Raw genomic sequence first — 16,664 nt, forward strand, 5'->3', positions numbered from 1 at the left:
CTGCAACTAAGATTGAAAATGGCGACTGGACTTGGAGCTGAGCTGCGCCCTCCACAACTAGATTGAAGGACAATGACTTGGAGCTGATGGGCCCTGGAGAAGCACACTGCTCCCCAATATATTCCCCAATAAAATTTATAAAACAAAAAACAAAACAACAACAATAAACAATGCCTAGTCCAAACAGAAGTTCCATTCTGTTAGGCATATGCTCAATAACGCAGCATACACAATTATAAATATACCATACTCGTACATTATTTCTATTTTTTTGATGGAATCTCATAAAATAGAATTTATAGAATTCCTGTTTGTAGGATACAAACCTATAGTACAATAACCAATGAGTACATCTGTGTGTGAAGTCACATGTTTTATGCATCCCAGTGTACACTGTATCACGCGTTACCTTATGATACATCTTGTCCTCATGAAGTCTGGCAGTTCCAGGTGACACGGCATGCAAATTTGCCGCCAACACAACAAAAGAGCCTGAAAAACAAGTACAAGTATTCCAAAGACAAAACTCATAAGTCACTGCGTGTAATATGAGTAATTTGATTGCACAATTATGGAGCTCAATTCAACATAGCAGCCTTCTAAAAAATGCATTTGTATTCTTCTTTTGTATGCTTTAATTTAAGATTCATTTTGTACATCTTTGCAGACTATTGATTAAATATTACTAAATGAAACATTCTGGTGGAAGCCAAAAACATAATATGAAAACAAAGTTCATTGTCTATCCTTTTAAATATTTTCTCATCCTAAATATTTACTCTCATACCTAATTTTATATACGTATAAAGAGATATATATATATATATACACATATATATATATAATTATATATATGTATATATATATATATATATATATATATATATATATATATATGATTTTGTTTTCTTTTTGTTAAAGAAGGACCCTAAAATTGCATAAGCTTCAGCTTCCAAAACTGGATCTGCTTCTACGACCTAGTCATTGTGACGCTAACTTGCCGTACCCAATTTGCTTGTTCTTATTTATAAACCTTTAATAAGTACTTAATGTGCCACACTCTGTGCAAAGTGCTTAGAAATTTTTATTTGCTTTTCAGGGCTAATCCTTTACAGAAAATTATCAGAATATTTTCCTGGTACATCTGAGAAATAATGCAAACATCTAGAATTCAGTACATTAGAAACATGTTTATAATTTGTGGATCCCTTGGGAACAATTTTAACTATAAGAAGGTCGAAAGTGGCTTTTCCTGTGGGAGCCACTGGGTTGAGAGGAACGTGGCCGTCTCCTATCCCTGCCAAGATGTGTGCTTGTCCACTGATACCGGTGTACTCCAAAAAGGGGGAATCATATGGCAAAGATGTCACTTTGCCTGTTGTGTTCAAGGCTCCCACTCGACCAGATATTGTGAACTTTGTTCACACCGACTTATGCAAACACAATAGCCCTGTGCTGTCAGTGAATTAGCAGGTCACCAAACCAATGCTGAGCCGTGGGTCCTGGCAGAGCTGTGGCTGCAATTCCCAGCGTTCAGGCAGTGGGGCTCATCCCTCTGGCCAGCGTGTTTTGGGCAATATGTGTGGTGGGGGCCAATGTGTGCACCAACCAAAACTTGACGCCATTGGCACCGCAAAGAAAACACAACACAGAAGTGATATGCCACCTGCTCTGCCCTGGCTGCCTCGGCCTTACCAGTGCTGGTCATGTGTAAAGGTTATCGTATAGAGGAAGTTCCTGAACTTCCTTTCTGGTTGAAGATAAAGTTGAAGGCTACAAGAAGACCAAGGAGGCTGTTTTGCTTCTTAAGAAGCTTAAGGACAGGAATGATATCAAAAAGGTCTACGCCTCTCAGTGAATGAGAGGTGGCAAGGGCAAAGTGAGAAACCATGGTTGTGTCCAGCACAGGGACCTTGCATCATCTATAAAGAGGACAATGGCATCATCAAAGCCTTCGGAAATATCCCTGGAATTACTCAGCTTAATGTAAACAAACTGGACACTTTGAAACTTGCTCCTGGTGGGCATGCGGGCTATTTTTGCATTTGGAAAGCACTTTCCACAAGTTGGATGGTCTGTATTGCACTTGGCGTAAAGCTGCCTCCCTCAAGAGTAACTATAACATTTCCATGCACGAGATGCTCAACACAGACCTTAGCAGGGTATGGAAAAGCCCAGAGATCCAAAGAGCCCTCCGAGCACCATGCATGAAGATTCGCCACAGAGTCCTGAAGAAGAATCTACTGAAAAAGCTGAGAATTATGTTGAAGCTAAACCCATAGTCAAAGACCATGCACGGGAACACCATTCTTCACCAGGCCAAGAATCAGAAGCTCCGAGCGGATAAAGCAGCAGCAGTGCTAGAAGCCACATCAGATGAGAAGGGGGTTCCAGGCAAGAAGCCAGCCGTAGGGAAGAAAGAAAAGATGGCTGGTCGCGTTACAAAGCAGAAGAAAAGCCTTTGGTGGGGAAACGGCTGCCACTACCAAGAAACCAACAGCTGAGAAGAAGCCTGCAGAAAAGAAACCCACCACAGAAGAAAAGAAGCCTGCCGCATAAACTGAAATTTGTTTATTCTGTAAAGGTCAAATCCCTTTGGACAGCTAATTTTGAATAAAACCTTGATCAAAGAGACAATGAGAAACATGAAAAAAGAAAAAGGAGGTATAAAGTGGTACTATATGGAGTTTGTGTTTTCTTCAAAGTTGGAATTTTTCTAGGTTATACATGCTAGGTAAATACACTTTTTTGCAAATCAGTTATAATTTGGATGATCATGTATTATGGCCTAAATTTTCTTGAAAAACTAGATGAACAGAATTCTGGGACTGTGCAAAAGTTAAATACATATTACATTTTTAAAAAAGAAGCACATGCAATTCCCTGGCATAACCTGTATTACTCAATCAAATATAACTTCCATGCAAAAGAAATTTTAATTAGAAGTTTGACTATATTTACATGACATCTAGTAGCATGTAATAGTGGCAATACTTCTTCTTCATAAAATGTATTTTTTTCAGTAGAGTCCATCCAGCTTTCACACAGTACTTTTATCTCCCTCTCTGTGGCTGTGCTGGGCCCTTAGCCAGGGGAGTCACCTTGTTCACTGGTGTATCCCTCATGCCTGGAACGGTGCCTGGTACATAGTACACATACACACATAATAAATATTTGTTAGGTGAATGAATGAATCACTTCATAACTTTCTATCAGGAAATAGGAGTGTTTTCCACCCTCCCAGGCAGAAGCCTTTGGTTGTTCCAAAACACTAGCTACCAGATCTTTTAGACCATTTGTTTCTTTTCTTCATGCCTGATGTCAGATTTATAACCATTACCCTAACACAGGTGCCTAGATAATGCTTATGTATTATGATGTTTCTTTACTCTGTTGATGTTCAATTCAGAAATGATAGCCTTACAGTTTTATAATCATCTAGCCAATTTGTCCCTCCAAATTTGTGAAGTTCAGCAGGCCTTATAAAGCAATGTGATAAATTCTGATTATGAAATTCCAGCCATACAAATACTTGGGAGTGATCAATTGCTTTAACAAAGCCTAACAGCTCATAACTGGTGCTCAGTAGTTTCTGGCTGAGTTACTTAGAGTTCGATTACAGTAAGCTATTATTACCTTACCAAGAATCATCTTATGTCTGCCATGTTTTTCTTCTGGATGGAAAAAAGGCCCCATTAATCCTCAAATCACCCACACTTCTTTTTTTTTTTTTCATTCATATCTACTATGACTCCTTCTCTGCTTCATTCTTTCTGGCTCAGAACATTCTTTCCATCCCAGAACATTCATATGGTGACCATATTTACAAGCCCTAAATTTAAATTCATGTTCTGATAAATGATGCTTTTCATTGGTGAATTTATTTTTAGAAAGCCTCAACAATTAGAAAAATTAAATTTTATGTGTTACACATTTAATCAATCATCTTTTATTGACAAGAGTAAACGTGCACAAGGATGAATACAAACTTCTGCAAAAATCTATAGAGGGTTTAATGCAATTTCTGCCATTTTCAATCATCCCTTTTGAAGCTGATGACCGACTTTTCCACTTTTGTGCTCATTTGTGGAATTCAACTTATGAAATTAGAATTTGTTCTCTATATTTTTAAAACATCTCTTGGAAAGTCTGACTAATTCATTTGGATTATCAACAGAGATTTTTACATCAACTATTATAGTAATTCCCAAAAGTTGTTAGCAAATGTGATCTGACGAACTAGAGTCATATAAGATGGTATGAAATGTTAGAATAGTCATCTGTTTTTCCATGAAACTCTTTCTGGAGAATTTTGCTTTCTCCCGCTTCTACTTGCAAACAAGTATTCAAGTTATAATTTAATTTAAGATAAGGCTCTCATTTTGAAAAATCTTCACAGTAACAAAATAAAATATTCTAGACAGCATTCCATGCTTTCTTCAGATCATCCTTTTCAGGGTCTTTTAACAAGCTTTTGCTGTTTTTTTCCAAATAAAGCAAAATTGCTAAATATATCAATATATGCCTTCTAAAAGTAGGTAATTCAATCCCCATTCCATTATTAGTTTCACTAAATCCACATCACAATGAATATTTAATATTATTAGCAATTTTCTTCTTAAATTTTTATTTTTAGAATGAAACCATTCACACTTTTATCTTTCTCTTCAATGCTGATTAAAATTCAAGGATTCACATGGAGAAACATTCTGCCACTCCATTTCAGAAAAAGTGTCATGGAAAATTGCAATAGCATTGTTTTGATTTAGGGTCTTTGGAAAATGTCTTGACAATGGAACTTTTTCAGCTGATAAAAACTAAGCATGTGATGATTGAAACATTATTAGTATTCTTCTAAGAACAGGCATCTGTATCAGAAATCTTATTGTTTGAATAGGACCACATTTGTCTGATAAAATCACACGGTTATTTCAGTGTCTTCACTGGTATTATAGAAATGTAACAAATTTTGAATAGTTTTACAATAACAACTCCTACATCAATTGAAAAAAATCTGATGAATTATTAATACAACTGCTGCAAATGTGTGCCATGCAACTGATCCTTAGGAAGAGTCTGATGTTGCCATTATTGGACAGGAATCTCAAAGATGGCATTAGAAATATTGAAGGACACACTGACAAGCTAATCAACAAGCCTGCTGAGGCTTAGACTTAAGGAAAGATGGTCATTTAATTGGCCACTTCAGTCACCTGGCAGGATGTCACCTTCAAGAACTTTCACACTAAGTTCAGTGTTTTCATTAAAGTATCTTATTAATTATTTGTGCACCATGAATAACATGAGCATATTCAGGAAACATTTTAAAATATTATATACTGGCGAAATAGCATGAATAGTGGCTGAGGGAATAGATTCTGGAAGGAAATTGCTGGGTTCAAATCCCAGTTCAGCCAGTTATTAGTAAGAGATTGGTCAAGTTACTTAACTTTGCTCTGTGCCTCAGATTCCTTATCAGTGATGGAAATAATAATACAAAGAGTTATTGTGAGAATTAAATAAATTAATATTTATAGAATGTTTAGAACGGTGCTTGGCACATAGTAAGCACCATATAAACATTTAAGTACATTTGTGGCTAAAAGAGTATATCCCGATTCTAAGATCTGATGATTCACACAATACTATTATAGTTTTCTTGAGCTCCTAGAACAAGGATGTTTTTCACAGTTGTGAATCTTTTTCTTTGTACAGACAAAAATTTAAACAATATGAAAATTAGCGTAGTTGTACCATCCAAATACCTGAAACTATGATTGTGCCTTGTGATATGAAAAGGAATGGTTGTTTTCTTGGCCATAAATGCCATGTCAGCAGAATTACATTTTCAGTGAAACTAAAGAGCATGCTGGTCTTTGATTGACTATGTGAGGCTGCAGTAGCCCCACAGAGGATTCAATTGGAGGCTTGAGGAAAATAAGCACTTGAACAGATAAAAGTTAAGAAGCTACAGTTTGCATCAATAAGCACAAAGAAGACAATTTCATAAAGACACCTGGATATATCGGGCTGGGGGTGTTTCTGAGCACAGCTTCTCAGATTTCCCTACGTCCTCACATGGGAGATTCACTTAGGGCAGTGGCTCTGGTTTTCAGTCTGTCCAGGGTTAGATCTTGCTAGGTCACAGGGAGCACACTCTGAGAGAAGGGATCTTACACCCCTGCAGGTGACCCTTAAACTCTAGCATTACTACCACATATATTGCAAAGCCATTCACGTGGACTTAACATCTAATTCTGGGAACCATTTCTTACGAAGCTGTCTTACTCCATTTCACAGAGTACATCAGCAAAGAACAGGCCAAACCCAGCCAACTCTCTGTTTTTTGTTTTTTCCGTCCCATAAGATTGCGCTTTTGCATTTTTAAACGGTTGAAAAAATAATCAAAAGAATAGTATTTTTGTGACAGGTGAGAAAAGATCTGATCGTCACATTTCAGTGTCCATGTATTATTTTATTTGAACACAGATGTGGCAGACAGAATTCTAAGATGGCCCCCAATATCTCCACACCCTGGTGTAGCCCTGGTACACTCTCTCCCCACCTTAAGTATAAGTGTACCCTGTGAATATGAGGAATCACTCCCATGATTATGTTAACTTAGATGGCAGAAGTGAAAGGATTTTTCAGATGTAATTAAGGTCTTTAATCAGTTGAGTTTGAGGTAACCAAAGGAAAATTACCCTGGGTGGACCTGCCCTAATCAGGTAAACCCTTAAGGCTGGTTTAGGCCTTTCCTGAGTCTCCTGCCAGGCCGCACTCTCCTGCTAGTCTTGAAGAAGCAAGCTTCCATGAGTTAGGTAGCTGCAAGGAAATGAATTCTGCCAACAAGCACTTGAACTTGAAAGAGAATCCCAAGCGTCAGATGAGACTGCAGCCCATAAATATCAACACCTTGATGGAGGTCTTTAGAGACCACGAGCAGAGGACCCAGCAAAGCTGACTCCTGGAAATCAAACAATAATAAATATGTTGTTTTAAGCCACCACGTTTGTGGTCATTTATGAACAGCAATAAAAGCAATACAATAGCCATGCTCGTTTGTTTAATTACTGTCCATGAGTGCTTTGGGGCTACAGTGGTGAAGTTGAGTAGTTGAAACAGAGACTGCATAAAGCCCACAAAACATAAAATATTTATAGAAAGAGCTAGTAAACCCCTGAGTTCTATAATTATCACACATACCAACCATACTGCAACTATATGACAAGGGTCAATCTGTGGTTGCACATAATTGAATGAAAGCTGAAGAAATAACAGATGTCTTGCTATAACAAAGTTTATCGTACTCATGTAGGTATAAAAACTCATACATGGATTGCGATACTTACTTAAAGAGATACATTATTTTGACTCATCTCATAAAAAAAAAAAAAAAACAACAAAAAAAAAAAACCTCCTTTCTTTTCTAATCCCTCATGGAAAGGAACTAGAATTTTATAATTAAGTAATTCTGGACGTCAAACCACTTTAAACTACAGACAAAATAACTATGCTTAATTATACAAGAAACGTTCAATATTGTTATCACCTTATACTGCAATCAACTTTCCTTGGCAGCTGCAATTACACGAGCTTTTACATTAACGCCACCTGGAAGAGTTTTACATCACACACAGCGCCTGCGCGGCCACTGCCAAACAGCAGCGCAGTCAGCAGGGTACAACTTCCCGATTCACCGCAGCGTTCCGTCAACCTGTGCCCTCTCCAGCCGCATCAAGGTTTGATCGAGGCATTTGTTCAGAAAACATTATGAAATGTCCACTTTCGGCCAGCTAGAAATTCAGCAGTGAGTAGGACAGATGTGCCCACTGCTGCCTGTGTACAATCTGGTGAGGAAGATATGCTTTAAATGGGAAATTAAAACTGAAAGAAGTTAGCACAGTGCTACAAGAACATACATCGGGGTGCTAACTTAACGGGAGTCTGGAACAGTTCTCTAAGGAAGTGCTGTCTAAGCTGTAACCGAAGACTCCACAAGAACCATGACATAAGCATGCCTGATGCTAACCCAATGAACACCTAGAGCATTAGAATCATCTGGGAGAGCTTATTTAAAATCCTGATGCCAGGCTGTACAGCAGACCCATGAAAGCAGAATCTTAAAGCTGGGACTGGACAGCAGTATATGTTTTTTAAGTTCCTAAGTGATTCCAGTAAACTCCCAAACTTAACAACCAATATATGCCCATCTTTTCCTCTTTCCCTCCTGTTACAGTGAAGGAGTGTCCACTCTGCAAAGCTAGGGCAAATCCTTCCTCACCGTTCTTCCATATTCCATTCCCTCCCTCCTTCTCAGGAAATCTAGTGATGCTCTCATCTTCCCTTTCTTCTACTTGACCCTCTCTATTGGCTCCTTCTTATTAGCATTTAAATGTGTTCAAGTCTCACTTACATTTTTTTAAAAATCCCTGTAATCACGCCCACCCCCTTAAGCTACCACCCTCTCTCCTGTACTTTGCAGACAAACTTCCTCAAAAAGTGGTCTACACTGTTTTTCTATTCCTATTCACTCTTCAACAAACACAGATCTGGTGTCGGCTACCAGCTCTTGCTAAGATTATCGATAACCTCCTTTTTCCTAAACACAATGAACCTTTCTGTCCTCATCCCACGTGATCTCTCAGCAGCATTTGCCAAAAATGGGCCCCTCTACTCCTCACTTTCTCAAAGCAGTCTCTCTCTTTGCAATTTCCCGAGACTTTAGACTGGATCTTTTTCTCTTTTTCTCATCCTACCGTCATCGATGTTTTCTGTAGGTGATCTATATCCCCCAGTGGCAGCAAGTACTATCCCCATGCTGCTGAATTTTTAATGTTCTAGACTAATGTTTATAAAATTACGCTCTCTGCAGAGCCTAAAAGTTCGGATTCCAGAGCCTAACTCCAGATCTACTGAAATAAAATCTCTGAGAGTAGGACCTAGGAATCTGAATTTTTAACAATCTACCCCAGGTTCTTATGCACAAGTTTGAGACTCACAGTTACAGACTCAAGTATCCAACTACCTATTTTACAGTTACCTTAAATGCATCATCTGTATGATGGGCATTCTTAATGCTCACTAACATCCGGTTGTCTTTCTCCTTCCTGTCCACATGGAGGACAACACCTCAGCCATCTTTGAAGTTAGGCACAGTCCTATGGCGAGTTCTGCACGATGGACGGTGAACAGAAGTGACGTATGTCACCTGTAGGCTGAGGCAGTGAATGCGGATCTCTCTTCCACTGTCCTGGCAACCTGGAAGTCACCTGGCAATCTGGAAGTCATGGTGAGACAATAAAGCCACAAGATGAAAGCAACTGGATTTCTTTCACTGCTTGGAAGGTAGCTACCCTAGAGAGCTGCCAAACACACAAAAGATATTGTGTGATCAAAAATTAAATGTATGTTGGATTAAGTCAAAGATTTTTTTAAAAATTAGTTTTAGGTGAAGTCCCTGAGACTTTGTGATTAATTTATTATAGGAGCATAATTTAGCTTCTCCAAAATGGAAGTCATCTGGAACAGCAGAGATCTAAGACGGCAGAGTAGAGAAACACTGTGCTTGCCTCATCCCGTGAAACACATCAAAATCACAGCTAAATTATAGAACAATCAACCTGAAGAACTATCTGTAGTCTAGCTAAACAGAAATTTTACAAGAAATAAAGAAGAAGCCATGTCAAGACTTGTAGAAGCAGCGGAGATATGAAACAGGTGGCTCCGATACCTTCGAGTGGAGGTTGAAAATTGGGAGGGATATCTCAGTCATGGAGGTTTCTCGCAGAGGAGCAAAGAACTCCAGCCCCACACCAGGCTCCCCAGCTGAGAGAACTAGTGCTGGGAGGAGGAGTCCCCACAACATCTGGCTGTGAAAAACAGTGGTGATTCCGACTGTCTGGGTGGGACAGAAGGTCATAGGAAACCCAGACATCCTCTTAGAGGTCCTGCACACAGACTTACTCACCAGCAGGCACTCACCCTGGGCTCCCGTGGAGGGACATGCGGGGCATCAGAGATGTAGGGGAAAGACTGAATTGTGTGGCTTCAGGGCAAGGACTGGAGGGACAGTTGCCTTTTGCCCTGTTTGGAGTCTTCCTCCCATGCAGCCAGCAGGCAGACTCCATCTTTCTGTGTTGAGCCCTCCCCCACACCCATGGGCAAATCTGAATCTGAACTGATCTAGTGAGCTCTGTTCACTAGACCTGGTGACTCACTGAGACCCCACCTCACCGAATTGCCATACCACAGGAGGCTTTTTCAGCTTCTGGGCTATATGAGAGCTGGCAGCAGGCCTTGGAGTGTCCTGGCTTTTTGCAAAGCTGGTACTGATGGCAGCCATCCTCAGTTCACAGTGTGCCTATTGATGGTTGCCAGATGAGAGGGGGGTTGAAGAGGTGGGTGAAAAAGGGGAAGAGATTAAGAAGTACAAATTGGTGTTACAAAGTAATCATGGAGATGTAAAGTAAAGCATAGGAAATATAGTCAATGATATGGTAATAATGATGTATAGTGTTAGATGGATACTAGATTAGTCAGGGGGATCACTACTTTAATTATACAAATGTCTAACCACTATGCTGTACACCTGAAATTAACATAAAATAATATTAAATGTCAACTGTAATTGAAAAATTAAAAAGGGGGGAAAGTGAAGGGCAGTGAGACGTCAAAATTTCCAGGTATAAAACAAGTAAGTCATGAGAATGTAATGTACAACATGGGGAATATAGTCAATAATATTGTGATGGCATAGTATGGTGTTAGATGGTTGCTGGACTTACCATGGTGTTCACTTCTTTAGGTATATAAATGTTGAACTATCTCCTTTTTTCAACATATAAATATTGAAACTGATATAATGTTGTATGTTAGCTATATTTTTTAATAAAAATCTTTTAAAAACTGGAAGTCATCTGATCTTTTTGCTTCCTCCCATTTCTAACCTGTTCCTATTTCTAGGGTTCTTTCTCCACTCAACTAATAAAGCCAGACACTGAGTTTAACAGGGAGTAGATATGCTCATCTATTTTTCATGGGTTTTTTTGTGGTTTTTTTTTTTTTAGAGAGAAGTAGTCATCCACTCTACGTTCCAGGAGGGAGCAATACTGGAGAACTCTTCGACTCAGTCTCTTCACCACCCCCTAGTAGGTATATGGGCAGAAAGAGTTACTTACCTTATTCGTGGGCTTCATTGAACCACCTTTACGGTCCCTTATTTTACATGTCCTGACACTGTACTTTAATCCTCATCTAGTTCTGAGCTCAGTTGACTCATAGAACTGAGAGGGAAGGAAGTAAGAGATTGATAAATCCCCAAACCTAAACTGTCATGTTTCCACTGTATCTTCAGCACATGGAATATGGAAGACATAAATATTTGTTGATTCATTGACCAACTCCACTTATTTGTTATTTGCTAAGATACTGGAATTTCCATGATAGCGCAACTATTTACAGAGAAAATAGTACAGAACTATCATAAAATCTGGGTCATACAGGCTCCTTGCTTTCCTTACCACCAATACTTCTCCATGCCTGACACATACTTAATTTTTCAGGCAAACATGTAAAACATGAGTAAAACATGGCTCACAATATTCTTTCCTCTTCCCCATCTCCTTTTTTCTCTATTCTTGGCTGGTTTTATATGCTTGGGGTGGTTAAGGACACAGTCTGCTCATGTCTTTGTCTCATGTCAGTTTAAATGTTGGTATTTCCATGTTTGTGAAGTTTTCTCAATCTTATTACATCGTGCATTACTCTATTCTAGAATCCCTCTGTTCTTATCCTTTAAGAATTTAAATTAAACTAAAAGCTGACCTTCTGGCATTTTCTTCCTTATTTTAAATTCCCTTCATTCTGGTTCTGTAGGGTCTTGTAGAGCAATAGTTGCATAATTATTTAGTTCAATTATTTATTAAAAAATATGTCATGAGGGTCCACCGGTACCAGGCATTAGGTTAGGTATAAGAAACAAAATGGTGAACAAAACAAATGCAGTGGCTGCTCTGAAAGAATTTACAGCCTAGTTGGGGCAGTAGGCAGGTGAATAAATTTATCACATTAATGAAAGCAAAATTACAAACAGAGATTCGAGCTTTGGAAAAAGAATATGATTCTATGACATCATTTTTAACAAAGTCATCTGACAGTCTGGAAGCCACCAGAGAAGGCTTTCCTTGGAAGACCAAAAGGAGGGAGGACGTACAAATAGAGATGTTGGAGGAAAGGGCAGATGTCCAAAGACTCAGCAGGACAGCCCAAGGCACTGAACACAGGTTAGTTAGTGGCTGAAGCACAGAGAGGTAGGAATGTGGTACAGGGAAGGCTCAGGAGCGATGGAGAGAGGACATGATCAGGTACGTATTTTGAAAAGATTTCTTGGACTTCAACATGAAGAATAGATGGCAAAGTTCTGTGGCTAGTGAATACGAAGAGGCCAAGTTAGCAGGCTAATCCATCTTCCTGGCAAAGATGATGACAAATCGGTCTAAGGCATACGAGTGGAGGAGAGAAGTGATTGATTTGAAAAATACTTGGAAGGCACAATAATCGCCAACCCTTGTATAACACATACCACGTGCCTGGCACTGCTCTAAGCACTCTCCAGTTGCACTGTCCAGTATGGTGGCCACCAGCCACATATGGCTACTAAGCACATGGAATGAGGCTAGTCCAAACTGGAGTGTGCTGTCAGTGTAACATACACTCCAGATACCAAAGACTCAGAACAAAAAATAAAGAATTTAAAATATCTCATTAATAATTTTGTATTAATTACATGTGGGAATGGTATTTTGGATATATCAGATTAAGTAAAATGTATTATTACAATTAACTTCACCTGTTCCCCTCTCTCTCTCTCTCTCTCTCTCTCTCTCTCTCTCTCTCTCTCTCGTTTTTTAATGTGGCTACTAGAAAATTTAAAATTACATATATGGCTTACATACTATTTCAATTTGACAGTGCTGCTGTAGACATACCAACTGTCTCAATTCTGCCAGCAACCCTAAAGGCTAAATACCACTTACTGGAAACTGGCACAGGGGCCCCCAGATAGTAAACGGAATGCTAAGATCTGAACTCACACAATCTGGTTCTAGAATCTATGCGCTTAATCACTATACTTCCACTGCCTCTTGGGAGTATATGATGCTAAACACCTAAAATGTCTAGATTTTGCTACAGTGGCCTAAAAAAACTATTTCTGTAATTGGAACACATTGAATACTAATTATAAAAATTAGCTCAATATCTTTTTAATATGTTATAATGACAAGTGCCTGTGAGGCACTCTTTTGTGTACAAGTACAGATTATCTCTGCACCTATATTTTCTCATTTATAAAATGCTAGTAATAAAAGAACTTATCTCATAGCATTGTTGCAAGGACTAAATAAGATGATACATATCAATTTAGAACAGTGCTTGACATATAGTAAAACTATTATTGTTGGTGGTATTATTATTATAATTATAATTATTATTATTATTAAAGGGAGTTTATGGTATTTGCACTAAATAGTTTGCTTTGTACTTTGTATTTGTTTGATTTTATTCTTTACCTTTTGACTCTTATTTTAGTTCTTATCTTGTGCTCCTTGTTTAATTCAAAGGTAAAGGTAGTTTAGCTATGAATAGTTGGAATGCTTTTCTGAAGTCTATATAAAAATGTCCTAGAATTGCAGTCAAGGCCCAATACACCCCATTGTAAGTATGCCATTATTTAAGGATGGGTTCCTTCCTCCAGGGCACACAAGAATTGCTAAGATGTATCTTTGGACTGGTCCTGCAACTGACCGCCTCCCTTTACATCACCTCAGTCAACAAAAAGGGGAAATTGGGAGTGAGACAGTAGCATTAGGGGAAGTGAAGTGTTTGAGACTGTTCTCTCTGCTCATCCTAACAGGGTCTCAAGAGACTCACTGGTCAAGACAGGGGTGTCTGAAGGAAGAAGAGGCCAGCCTTTCATTCCCCAGTTAGATGACTGCTTTGCTAGGAAAGTTGGTGTCTGTCCCCAGTGCTGGTGGCCTTGTAAAAGAGCGTTATGGAAAGGTGACATGGCAGGGCAGGAGAGGCGGGCCTGAGACAGTCATGGAAGAAGAAGCCAGACCACCACCTTAAGTCCCTGGGGGAGGCACTATGGAAGGTACATCTTACATTGCTGAAGAACTCACTCTGGGTAGCAGAGACTGGGGACCAGCACAGCATGAAGGACAAGGTACAACCATCAGAGAAATGCAGTGGGATGTCCGCAGCCGGGGCTCTGCTAGGAGGAGCAGCTGAATCCCGAAAGGACCTGCTAAAGCTTAGGGAACCACCTGAGAGTGAGCGCCTGCTCAGTGGACAGTGACAAGTGAGCACATCCACGTCACTCCTACATGAACACTGAGCAAGAAGGATGCCCACAGCTAAGGAAGGAGAGGATGCAAACTTGCCCACATGGCAGAGATGTTTGCCTTTCCCTCCCCTTCCCCACAGCACCTTGGAGAAGTGAGTTATTAGAAGGAGGAGATGTGCAAGAGCAAGACCACCTACCCTCCATAAATACACACACACACACCCCTGCACACAATCATGGCTATCACACATACACTCACATGTACACGTATACACATCTACACACTAGCGCACATACTTACACACAGACACACACACACTTACACTCCAAGTCACTACAGCCACAGTGCGAGGCTATGCTGGTGATAGGAGAACACGAGAACTGAATCACATGCAAGTGGAATTTTTTAAATGAAGAGGCCTGGGTCTTGAATAATAGGAATTATTCTAGAATTGAAAGTGGCTGAGAAGTTATGGAATCTGGTGACGTCCTTATAGGAGACACTGCAAGCAGGAAAAGGAGGGTTTCATATATTAATATATAGTTAAGAGCATGCAATAAGTCAAGTCTGGAAAGAACTGAAAGGGACCAAACAATTGAATCCATGGGCACCACAGCTGTGTGGAAACAGACAGGCTCATCCTTTGGTGACATCAGGAGCTATCAATCATCCAACAGATATTTAAGAAGCACCCACTGTTGTAGTGTACAATTCACTGTAGACGCAAAAAGGATCAGGAACTGGTCCTTGTCTTCAAGGAGCCTGAAGGAGACATACAGCTCTTGGCAAGGACTTACGTCACTCCCCAGACCTTACCTGAAATGCGCGGTCCAGCTGTAGCCACTCACTCTCTTAACCACCTTGAATCTTTCCAGAACTCTAAGATCATTTCCTGCTCTAAATTATTTGATGCTACACAGATTCTAGTAACAATAGTTAAGTCAAACAGCTAACTCTATTCTCTGCATTATGAATTGCAGCTTCTTTGCAGCCTGGTAAGGTTTCTAAGAACAATCTGGTTCCTTTTCTTCTCCTCTGCCTTTGTCTTCTTGCTCTGTCTGGTGGAGACAAATGGGGCAGGCATAGAGGATGAGAGAAAAGGAAATAAGAATTGATCTAGAAATACATTTTAAGTTCCACCTTAAAAAAAAGAAAACTGGATTAAGATCTCCACATTACCTGCTAGCAATTTGCAAATAGTCATGCAAATGTGCTAGTGATTCTCTAGAAGAACTGGCCCAAGGGAACCTGCCAATTTTCAGTAAACCAATGACTTTACACTATCAAATTTCAACCATTTTAACCTCACCCAGCCAAAAGACATCCATAATCCTAATTCGAAATTATTAATGGTAGTTTCATGATCCTCACCAGAATCTTGAAAAATTAGCAACTCTAGTGTCAGATTTTGGCTCCTCACTGACCAGTTGATTTATAATGGTATGTCCCATACTCAGTGCATATCACTATATACATAATAGCTTTGCCTTGAAAAGAATGTATAGTAAAGCTATAAAAGGGCTCAATCTTTTTCTAGGTATAAAACCCCCAAACACTGAGTCTGCCCACTGAAGCAACAAAGTAAAGTTGATTCATAAGAATCTAAGATGCTAATAAGAGAGGCTATTGAACTATATGGTAGTTTAAATGAGAATACATCACCTAAAGAAGGAAGAGAATTAACATATATGTTGCTTCTACTGTGTGTCCCCAAAAATAAGACCTAGCCGGACAATCAACTCTAATGCGTCTTTTGGAGCAAAATTTAATGTAAGACCCAGTCTTATTTTACTATAAGACCAAGTCTAATATAATATAATATAATATAATATAATATAATATAATATAATACCGGGTCTTATATTAATTTTTGCTCCAAAAGATGCATTAGAGTTGATTATCCAGTTAGGTCTTATTTTAGGGGAAATGGGGTATATATTAACTCAAATAAAAGCGACACAGCATCAAGTAACTGATTGATATTAGATGTTACCAATTTCTTCTTTAGTCTTGTTATGATTTTTTCTAAACCAAATATTGAAAAAACAAAGGGAAATGTTATCATTATTTTAAACCAAAGTCCTTTAGGATGAGCTGTAAATGTGACATCTGCAGCAGTCGTAATAGCTGAAGGTTACACGCAAGATTGAATTTTTTAAATGAAGACAACAAACCAAAATATTTTATTTTAGTTCTCTATGGAGACTGTTTAACAAACCACGAGGAGGGGTCAAAAGGAGTTGGCCTTATCTGCTACAACAAGTATTCAGGTCAGCACACAGGGAGGAGTGCACTGCAGTGAGTAAAAGTTCAACT

Source organism: Rhinolophus sinicus, chromosome 1 (genome assembly GCF_057876585.1).
Source record: "Rhinolophus sinicus isolate RSI-liver-muscle chromosome 1, RSI-T2T, whole genome shotgun sequence".
Classification (NCBI taxonomy): domain Eukaryota; kingdom Metazoa; phylum Chordata; class Mammalia; order Chiroptera; family Rhinolophidae; genus Rhinolophus; species Rhinolophus sinicus.